The sequence below is a fragment of the Ovis canadensis genome, chromosome 20 (genome assembly GCF_042477335.2).
Source record: "Ovis canadensis isolate MfBH-ARS-UI-01 breed Bighorn chromosome 20, ARS-UI_OviCan_v2, whole genome shotgun sequence".
Classification (NCBI taxonomy): domain Eukaryota; kingdom Metazoa; phylum Chordata; class Mammalia; order Artiodactyla; family Bovidae; genus Ovis; species Ovis canadensis.
Window position 1 is genome coordinate 60,119,240 of NC_091264.1, and position 11,029 is coordinate 60,130,268.

Below are 11,029 nucleotides of genomic sequence, written 5' to 3' on the forward strand. Positions count from 1 at the left end.
GTCTGTCTAGCCAAGGCTGTGGTTTTTCCAGTGGTCATGTATGGATGTGAGAGTTGGACGGTGAAGAAAGCTAAGCACCGAAGAATTGATGCTTTTGAACCGTGGTGTTGGAGAAGACTCTTGAGAGTCCCTTGGACTGCAAGGAGATCCAACCAGTCCATTCTAAAGGAGATCAGTCCTGGGTGTTCATTGGAAGGGCTGATGTTGAAGCTGAAACTCTAATACTCTGGCCACCTGATGTGAAGAACTGACTCATTGGAAAAGACCCTGATGTTGGGAAAGATTGAGGGCAGGAGGAAAAGGGGATGACAGAGGATGAGATGGCTGGATGGCATCACCGACCCAATGGACATGGGTTTGATTGGACTCTGGGAGCTGGTGATGGACAGGGAGGCCTGGCGTGCTGCAGTTCATGGCATCACAAAGAGTCAGACATGACTGAGCAAATGCACTGAACTGAAGTCTTTTTAAATCACCATGAAGCTTTTGTTGTTTAGTCACTAAGTTGTGTCCAACTCTTTTGTGACTCCATAGACTCTAGCTCGCCAGGCTCCTCTGTCCACGGGATTTCTCAGGCAAGAATACTGGAGTAAGTTGCTGTGTCCTTCTCCAGGAACTTTTTTTTTTTTTTTGCTGGTCTTATGAGATCCCCATCAAAAGCTAACAAACTGGAAATATTAGAAGGAAGTCCTAGCCTCGTGTTTCCATTTTGTTACCTTTCGATGATGCTAATTGCTATCTTGGCTAGGTGGATGGGGGCAGTTTCAGAAAATTGCACTTGGTTTTTCCCACTGAAGACTCTTATCCCTCAGGCCAAAGACCCAATGTGAGGGTTGTGCCAACTTCTGAGAATATCTATCCCTATTGTATTGGGGGTCTGGGGAAATGACCACTGGCTGGTCTATGGACCTGCGGGACCCACTGTGAGCCTCCAGACTATGGGCAGTACTCTCAATAAGTTGGTGGCCAGACACTCACAGCAAGAGAGCGAGGGGGCCGTGATGGTGCTTCAGGTCTCCACGTATCAGTGTCAGTCCCTCCAAATATTTGACATTCCCCTCCCCAGTGAACAGTTCGTTGAGTCCTTAGGTTCCTCTGCAGAAAGACCCAGAGCACTGTGGCTGTGCCCCCTTGCCCTGGTGTTGCAAGATCCTCCTTCTCATTCGGGGTGCTCAAGGTTGGGAGCTGGGAGGGCTATCCTGACTTTTATTGGGGTACCTACCATCAGCCTTCTGATTATCCACTCTCAGTTGCTTCTGATGGTATGCGTTGTGTCCTTGTTGACATGTATTTTGCCCCTGGGCCCATGGTCTTTTATTGTGCTCAGCTGCTTCAGTCGTGTCTGACTCTTTGCCACCCTGTGGACTGTAGCCCACCAGGCTCCTCTGTCCATGGGATTTCCCGGGCAAGAATACTGGAGTGGGTTGCCATTTCCTCCTCCAGGGGATCTTCCCAACCCAGGGATCGAACCTGCATCTCTTTCGTCTCCTGCATTGGCAGGTGAGTCTTTACCACTGAGCCACCTGGGAGGATTCAGAAGAAACTAGAAATTCAAGACCCGGCATCAGCACAGATATACTATCCTGTGTGTCAGAGCCCCATGCTTTTCCAGGCAAGGCTTTAACCTTGGCACAGCTGATCTGCTGGGTTGGGAGTTTAGCCTTCTTTGGGATCAGATGATTCATCCGTGGGCTGGGTCCTCAGCTTTCTCTGGGCTCCACTGCAGATGAGAGTCTCTCTGTGAGGTTCTCTGGCTTTCAATCCCAGATTTCAACTGCCTGGTCATTGCGTCCAGCCTTTTATCTTCCTCTTCTTCTTCTTCTTTTTTTTTTTTTTTGGAGCAAAGTGAAAATAAAAGCGTTAGTCTCTCAGTTGGGTCTGACAGCCCGCCAGGCTCCTCTGTCCATGGGATTCTCCAGGTAAGAATGCTGGAGTGGGTTGCCATTCTCTTCTTCAGAGGATCTTCCAGACCCAGGGATCAAGCCTGGGTCTCCTGCAAAAAGAGCTTAATTATAACCATTCCTTGGATTATCTTTGCAGTTACAGTTCTCTCATGCTTTAAAAAAAATTGTAGTAACATGTACATAGCATAAAATCACATTAACCATGCTGAAGGATACCATTCAGTGGTATTCAGTTCGTTTATAATGTTGTGCTGCAGAGCTCTAGAACTTTTTCATCTTGTAAAGCTGAAACTCTGTACCCATTAAACAACCGTTCCCCTTCCTTCCTTCCTGCAGCCCCTGCCAACCACCATTCTATTTTTGTCTCTGTGAGCTTGACATGCTAAGCACCTCTTGTAAGTGAAATCATACAGTGTTCGTCTTTCTGGCTCATTTCACTTAACAGAATGTCTTCAAGGTTCATCCACGTTGGAGACTGTGTCCGAATTTCTTTTCTTTTTGAGACAAGGATATTCCATTGTATACACACAATGAGTTTTGCTTATCCATTCATCTGCTGGTGGACACGTGGGTTGCTTCTGCCTTTTGGCTCTTGTGAATAATCCTTCAAGGAACACGAAGGTGTGCCTATGCCTTCGGTACTTTGCTTTCAGTTCTTTGGGGGTAGATATGCCCGGAAGTGGAATTGGAATCAGAGCCACCAGACTATTTTCTATAGTGGCTACATCATTTTACCTTCCCATCAGCAACGTACAAGGGGCCCAATTTCTGCACATTCTCACCAAAATTTGCTATTGCTGGTTTTTTTTTTAGAGTCAACATCTTTTGTTATTTTTTAAATGTCTGATCTTATTTGTTGCTCTTAGGACATCTCGTTTTTGACTGGTCTCAGACTGGGCAGCAGGAGCTCTCAGAGACGATAGCCCCCGTCTCTGGGCAATCTATTCCAGGTATTTTCCTTTGACCTTCTTCATTCTCTTGGCCCCAAATTTAGCATCTTCTGCAGCCTCTTCCTTAATTTTCTTGGTATGATGCTTCTTCAGAGTAAAACACCAACATGGCAGAGCACACGGAATAATAAGACGCTGAATCCTTACCTTCTTAGTTTAGGGGCTTTCTCACAGCGTATTTGTGGGTATTACCTTCTTTAGAGAGATTGAAAAGTCTGCGGATTTTGCCATCTCTTTGGGGGTTTCCCAGGTGGCGCTAGTGGCAAGGAATCCACCTGCCAATTCAGGACACGTGGGTTCGATCCCTGGGTTGGGATGATCCCTTGGAATAGGAAATGGCAACCCACTCTGGTATTCTTGCCTGGAGAATCCCATGGACAGAGTAACCTGGTGGGTGGGTTACAGTCCTTGGAGCTACAGAGAGTTGAACACGACTGAGCAGCTAAGCAGCAGTAGCAACAGCAGCTAGTTCTGGGTCGCAGGTGACGAGGCACAGTTGTATCACCGTGTCCAGGAATATCCTTCTTGCCCCCTTTTTTTACGATGACCGGATTGAGAACACTCAGGTTGGCATCCACGATGCAACCCTGTGCAAACTTGCGGTTTCTTTCTCCAGTCCCCCTTGGTGTGTAACAGGAATGCCCCTGATCACCAGCAGGCAGACTCAGCCGTGGGTCATTCTCTTCACAGGGAAAATCCGCTTCATGGGGAAACCCTGTTTGTCATTCCCACCACTGATTCGGACCACATAACCTTTCATTCTTCACCCAGAGCAGAAGCAGCAGGCTCTGTGGCTGTATGCTTGTCCTGGAAAACACGAAGTTTTTCATTCATTGTCCACTTCAATGAGCTTCTGGCAGCCAGTGGTTGGGAAAGAGATGTTGCGCTTCATTCTGAGGCAGCCGCCCGTGTCTGAGGCCCCACAAAAAGGAGTGATCGTGGTCACCTTAATGGATGTGAAGTGCATCTCTTTGTGGCTTTCATTTGCAGTTTTGTAACAATTAGTGGGAGAAGGCGATGGCACCCCACTCCAGCGCTCTTGCCTGGAAAATCCCATGGATGGAGGGGCCTGGTAGGCTGCGGTCCATGGGGTCGCTAAGAGTCAAACACGACTGAGCGACTTCACTTTTACTTTTCACTTTCATGCATTGGGGAAGGAAATGGCAACCCACTCCAGTGTTCTTGCCTGGAGAATCCCAGGGATGGGGGACACCTGGTGGGCTGCCACCTATGGGGTCACACAGAGTTGGGTACGACTGAAACGACTTAGCAGCAGTAGCAGCAACGATTAGTGATGTTGAGCATTTTTGCATGTGCTCATTGGCTGTTTGTATAAATTGTTTGGAGAAAAGTCTAAGTTCTTTGCCCAGGTTTAAACTGCTTTGTTGTTGTTGAGTTGTAGCAACTCCTGGTACTTTCTTGCCCAACCGCAAGAGATTGAGAGCCCACATAGTATCATATGTTTTTCTTAATTGTATCTTTCTATTTGTTTTTCTTGGCCCTCAAGTTCAATTTCTAGGAATCTAATCTAAAATTCTCCAACATCACCACAAAGATTGATGCTGAGGGATGTTCACACGGCATTGTTTGCCACGGAAATGGAAATAGAAACAACCCAAATGGCCATAACTAAGGAGCTGGCTGTGCAAATGATCGTGTGTCTACACTATGGAGAGCTACGTGGTTGTAAAAAAACACTGAGGTTTTCCAAAGTATATGGACAAGGACCGATGTTGGAAACATGTAGATAAATGAAAAAAGTGTAATGTATAACACGTATTCCATTTGCATTTATGAAATGTATTTAAGCATATAGAGGTTACTGCGCAATGTAGAGAATGTAGAGTGAGCACATTCTCTTATCACAAGTCTTTGTTTGCAAGTAATAAACCCTCTGGAACCAGCTTGAGCAATAAAGGAATTTTTTGAAAAGGCTCCAGATAAGTCTTATGGAGGCTCAAAGCCAAAAACCAGCTGTGAAGATGGCTAAGTTATACGTGTAACTAGTCATTCTCTTCTCTCTTTGAATAGACTCTCTCTTTCCTCAGCCTGCAAAAATACAGTGACTGCAGAATTCCTGAGTGTACACCCTCACCATCCAAGAGATAAGTGGCTCCAAATCTCATAATGCTGACATCTACTGTCCAGGAGGGAGCTTCCGATTGCCCTCATTTGGATCAAGTGTCCACCCCTGGTCCCGGCAACTGAACTCAATTACAGGGTTGTTAAGAGCTGGGTAAACCTATTAATGTATTTACCGTACATGTGATGCCTCATTAATTTCCAAAACAATTGTGAGAGGTTTTTTTTTTTAATAACAATAATTCTTCATCTCTATTATATAGATGAAGAAATTTGAGGCTCAGAGGCTATGGATTCGACTTTCTGCTTCAGGATTAAAAAAAATTTTTTTTTTAATGTGGACCATTTTAAAAGTCTTTATTGAATTTGTGACAATATTGCTTCTGTCTTCTGTTTCAATTTTTTGGCTGCGAGGTGGGTCGGATCTTAGCTCCCAGACCGAGGATCGATCCCTCACCCTCTGTGCTGGGAGGTGAAGCCTTAACCACTGGACTGCCAGAGAAGGCCCCCTTTAGGATTTTTGCTCCAAAACCTGTGCTCTTTCCCCTATTTGGAAACCAAGTCTGGTGACCTGTTATTGGACAGAGGCCATTGCATTTTCTCATTCATTCATTCACATTTACTCATTCATTCATTCAGTATCTATTGAGCTACATGCTCATCTAGGCTCCGCTGAGATAAAACTATGAACAAAAACCAAGTCCTGTCTTCACCGTGAAATAAAAAAGGTAATTGATGCATGTGCTAGGCAGTGATAAGCGCCATGAAGACAATTAAACAGAGAAAGACTTGCTGATAAAGGGGACCTCCTGCAGGAATAAGGAATTATGGTACCATCATCGAAAGCCAACAAGTGGGGCAGTTTTGCCTGGGGTAGAAGGCTCTGTCTCTCTCAACTAATAATAAAACCTCAGCTTTGTAGAGCATCCCAGTTACCACCTGCTTTTGCCTTAATTCTCTGATAATAGTGATTTACCTTCTCTGTATCTATGAGCAACACAAAAAATGAGCTTGTCAAAAAAACCCCAAAAACAAACTGCTCTGAATGTTGGTTAAGTGATGGCGTCTGCTAAATCAGCTGAACTGTGTAAGAACAATCCTGAGGGCTGAGATTCTGGGAGCTCCCTTCATTCAGGCTCACTGGGGATCAATCCCTTCAGCTTCTTTCTGTAACTGAGACCTGGCTCCCTTCCTGCCAGGAGGAACCCACTTTCCTTGAGCTTCTCAAATGGCTGTTCTCTGTCCTATACCTTTGGCGCCAGTGAGCTTAGGACTGGAGGAAACCTTCCAGGTCCTCATTTCTACTTCCACGCTGTTTTCCTTCTCTTCACCCACATACATCCAGCTAGAAACCTCATGCCATTATCATACGATTCTACCCACGATTCCTCTTTGTTGAAGGTCACCTACTGAGCCTGGAGTCACACCCTCATTCCTTGTAGAGGCATGCGGCTCCTTTGTCCACCATGGCTGTCCTAATTCTTGGTGGGTACAATGTCCACTTAGGTGATTCTTCCAATGCCCTGGCAGCTCAACCCCTTGGCCTCTCCTCCAATGGTCTTACTGATCACCACACATCGGCTGCTCACTTCCATGTCCATACCCTTGACTTTGTCGTGGCTGATAACGACAACCCCCATATAACCTATAACTCACTCCACTTCTACTGGTATCTTCCCAGTGTCGTGCCTCTCGCATCTCCAACTCCAACAATCCTTTAGCTCTGGCGGGACTTTAACCTATTGATCCCATCATCCTTTTACTTCCTACAATCTCCCCATATCCATTTTCTCCTTCTTATCCAACTCAATTCCAAGGTCATTATTACCATCACTTCTTGCTTGACCTCACCACTCTCCTGCCTGTCTTTTTCTCAGTCCTTCCCACCTGGCTCAACCACAAGGCTGCTTAAACCCAACTCCCTGCCTCCTCCACGCTTGTACCCTGGCAGCTAGAAGAAGCTGTTGAAAAGCACCTGACTGTGCAGAATACTTTAAGTCCATGGTGGGCTCCATACACTTCCACTCTCTCCCAGTGACTATTTTGTAGCTTCTCCCACCTCAAGCCTCTTAACAACTCCTCCTGCCATCAGCTGTCACTTTCAGCTAATGACGTACTTCCCGATTCTCTGAGAAAAGTGAGGTAAATGAAACAGAACTACTACCAGCTCCCACCATCACTTCAACACACCTGAATCACTTCCCATGCACTGGACCTTCTCTCCTGTTGATGCGGATGAACGGACCTTATTCCTCAGGCTAAGCATCCCACCCATCTCTTTCCTGCTGCAGGACACCACGCAAGCAATTCTCTCTGGCGGTTCTCTTATGAACCCATTGCAAAGCAGTTCTCCCCCATAGTGCTACCAACAAGTTTCTTATCCAGGTCATCAATGACCTCATTGTTTATTTCTATTGCCAACTCTAGTAACTCTTGTTCGTGGTGGTGGTTTAGTTGCTAAGTCTTGTAGTAAGACTTTGGACTCTAGCCTGCTAGGCTTCTTGGTCCATGGGCTTTTCCAGGCAAGAATATTGGGATGGGTGGCCATTTCCTTCTGCAGGGGATCTTCCTGACCTAGGGATTGAACCCACGTCTCGTGCATTGCATGTGGATTCTTTAACACTTAAGCCACCAGGGATGCCCTGAATGGTTTAATTAAAAAAAAAAAAAAGTTTCAAAGAAAGTGTATGCGTGAATTGATTAAAAGAAAATGTATGCATGAATCATGTGTCCAATAAAAAGGGGATGGGGTCACCTTTGCATATAAAGTAAGCTGGTTTCAACTTCTGTCTCATCAAACTCTCCATCCACTGGAAGAAGTGCTTGACTCAGAAAACTTTGAGTATCACCCCAGAGATAACTATGGTTGTTAAAGAGTTTGTTTTGACACAGCACTTCTCATATTTTACTGTTCAAACACATTGACTAGGGATCTTTCTAGGATCCAGATTCTGGATCAATAGGTCTGGAGTGGGGGCTGAGAGCCTTCCTCTTGCACTAGCTTCCTGGATGGCAGTGCTGCAGGCCCCCGGAGTACACGTTGGGTATCAAGGCTTTAGGAAAGCCACAGTTGTGGTATTACCTGACAATCCAGGCAGGACCTCTCATGCCTTCCCTTGAAATCACATGCATTTACAATTATAGGAGACTTTATACCCCTAGAGAATCAGAATACGTGTCGTGGAAAATTGGCTGAGTTGCACTGAAATGCATTGTTTCGGCTTCTGCAGACATGGTGCCTGAATCTGTGACAGCACTGAGGTTCCAAGAAATGCACGCATGCGGGTCTCAGGTAAACGTATTGGTTTAAATGAAAAGTCACTGGATGGGAAACAAAAATAGGATTGCAGCGAAAACACATTGTATTAAGTATTTTACATAATTCCCATAAACAGACGAGAGGAAATAGATGTTTTAGTTTCAGCGGCAGTTCATTGAATTAATTGACATGCTGTTTGTTTTGCTGAATATGTATGAGTTTTGACGAAAATGCATTGCTTGGAAGAAACCAACGAGGCTGGTTCCCATACAGCCCAGTTAGAATGTCCTTCTTAATTTTATGCTGCCATACCATCTTTGCTCTTTTTTTTTTTAATGAATTCATACTGTTTTTAATGTTCCATATTGCTTATTGTGTAAATGTAACAATTTTATATGTTCCTTGAGTTTCTGTATTTATTCTTTGAGTTTCTAATGTAGCAGATAAGTGCATTGAACATGAAGGAATATAAATGTGACTAAAATATATATTAGAGTAACTGCAAGATTTTTTTATCTCAAAATATTATTTTTCTGAACTTCTTTTTATACAAAAAATGCATTCTAAAAAATGCTGAACTAAATCTAGAAAAGACTCTGAAATCATAATACTGTACAGACGGAAATATTTCTGTACTAAACAGAAATATTGGCAGTATTTCATCCAGTAGATATTATAATTACAGTCAAACTGCACTCACAGTGGTGTATTGAAATAAGAAAAGAATTATTGTATAATCTGTACCAAATCAATGTTCTGACAAGAACCTGCATCAGACAGAGTGCTCATCAGTATATTGCCAATTCCTCTCTTTTTTTTTTTCTTGGTTGTGCTGCATGACTTGTGGGATCTTAGTTCCCCAACCAGAGACTGAGCCCGGTCAGTCGCTGTGATAACACAGAGTCCTAACCACTGGACGACCAGCAAATTCCTGCTGTTCCCCTTGTGAACCAAAGATATAAAAGCAAGAAGGCGAGGAGCAAAGGCTTTTTGTATCGTGCCAGTGTTCCAGCTCAGCATGGCAGATACTCAGATGGGTGAAAAGTACCCACCTGCTCAGCCAGTTGTGTAAAATTATTCTTGATTCAGTGTTAGAATTTAAAGGGGGGAGGGGGTACAGGCAGGGAGTATAAATTACAGAGATACAGTCAGTTCAATGTATTTATTTAACTCCCCAAATCCGGCTTGACCAGAGAAGAGTGAACAGGAGATGCAGAGATGAGCTAACTATTATTCCTGCGCGTTAAACACATGAGTTCCGTTTTCCTGAGCCAGTTATAAAATTCAAGAGCAGGCCCCAACTGCAGGCTCCACGGCTTCCTGAGCTCCAGTCTTTCTTACCCTTGTAATTCCATACCCGGAACACAGTCAGTGTTCCTCAAGGACCCACTCTACCTAAGAAAAAAAGACATCACTTTTTCTCTTCTCAAAATCTAACCTTGTATATTCATTTTGAGGAGAGGCATTCTGTAGTATATTGGGGTGATGGATCATGGTGTCTCCCATTTACTTTCAAACGGCTAAGGAAAAACTGTTCCTGTGTATTGATCTTATATAGTTTATCAACCTTATATTGCTTATCTATCCATCGAGAGATGAGCAGGAGTGGTAAAATAACAGATGAAGGGTATGTGGGTGTTTGTGTTCCGTTTTTCCAGCTTTTTGATGATCATTTGAGTTTCCTTTTTGTAAACAATTAGGAGGACAATACAAAGCCTTGACTTGTGCGTGAGGACACAGAAGAAAGGGCTGAGTCTGTCTTGATGTATCACAGGTGCCTGACTTGAGGTGAGTGCTAATAAATAATTTTTAAATTGAAGTTTCTTTATTTGTCAAGAAGGAAGGAAGGAAAGAAAGAGGGGAGACAGAGAGAAGTCGCTCTCCACAGTGTGATCTGACTTGTGGAAAGTCAAATTTGAACCCAGAAATCAGTTAAAATGAAGAGAAAGCAAATTTCTGGGGGGAAGCGAAATCTCATCCTGATTGTCTAAGTCCCTCCTCCATTTGGGTACACTTTTCAACCTAGTAAAGGGCGCCACCCTGGTGCCCCAAGACCCCTTACACAGTAAAATTCAATACTGTTACTGAAGCAGAAGCCCAAGCTATTGCAAAACCAGGAAAGAACCTAACCTTAAGTGCTCAAGATGCTGAACAACGAGAGCGCTTTATCTCCGTGGCAGTCTTCGTGTGACTTATATAGAAACCTACAAAAATAACAGGCCTTCAAGTTTTTCTGAAGTAATGCCTCTGGGGGAATGGAATGCTTGTTGACTTCATCCCCTGGGGGAACAACACAGTTTTTCTTCTATATATTCCCCAGGGGTAAAGATTTGAGTGGCGATAAAAACGTGGCATGAATGATGGGGGCATAAATTCTTAGACTCGCTACCCCGGTGGGAATGGATGTTCCTCTGGGAATGGAATGCAGTTCTATTCCTCCTTAGCACGGCCACCTTTCCTCCCTTTGCCTTTTGGCCCTGGGCCGTAGAAGTTTTCTCCTTTCGGGGAGCGTGTCTTTGTATCTCAGGGCCTGAGGCGGACTGTCTCCCCGTCTTTGCAGAGACTCTGCTGCGCTGTGATAATGGCCTGGTTGCCCCATCTCCATCCCCAGCTTCCCCCAGCCGCCTGCCGACCGCCCCCTGCCAGCCTCTCTGATACTCTACACTCGCCCTTTCAACCCTGTGTTCCATGCCTTACCCTCAGATTGCACAGTTTATCTCTAAACCGGGGAATGAGAGGTTTTATCTCACTTTAAAAAATTTCAGGCATCAGCAAGTAGGTGAAGGGCGAGTCCAGTCCCCGACAGGGTCACGCTCTGTTGAAAACCTTTTCTT

At 44.6% G+C, this 11,029-nt stretch overlaps 1 pseudogene; it reads right to left on the reverse strand.

Annotated features, from left to right (window-relative positions):
- Positions 1-2,719: 2,719 nt before the first annotated feature.
- Positions 2,720-3,746, reverse strand: LOC138425188 (small ribosomal subunit protein eS6-like; annotated as a pseudogene).
- Between the last annotated feature and the right edge of the window lie 7,283 nt (positions 3,747-11,029).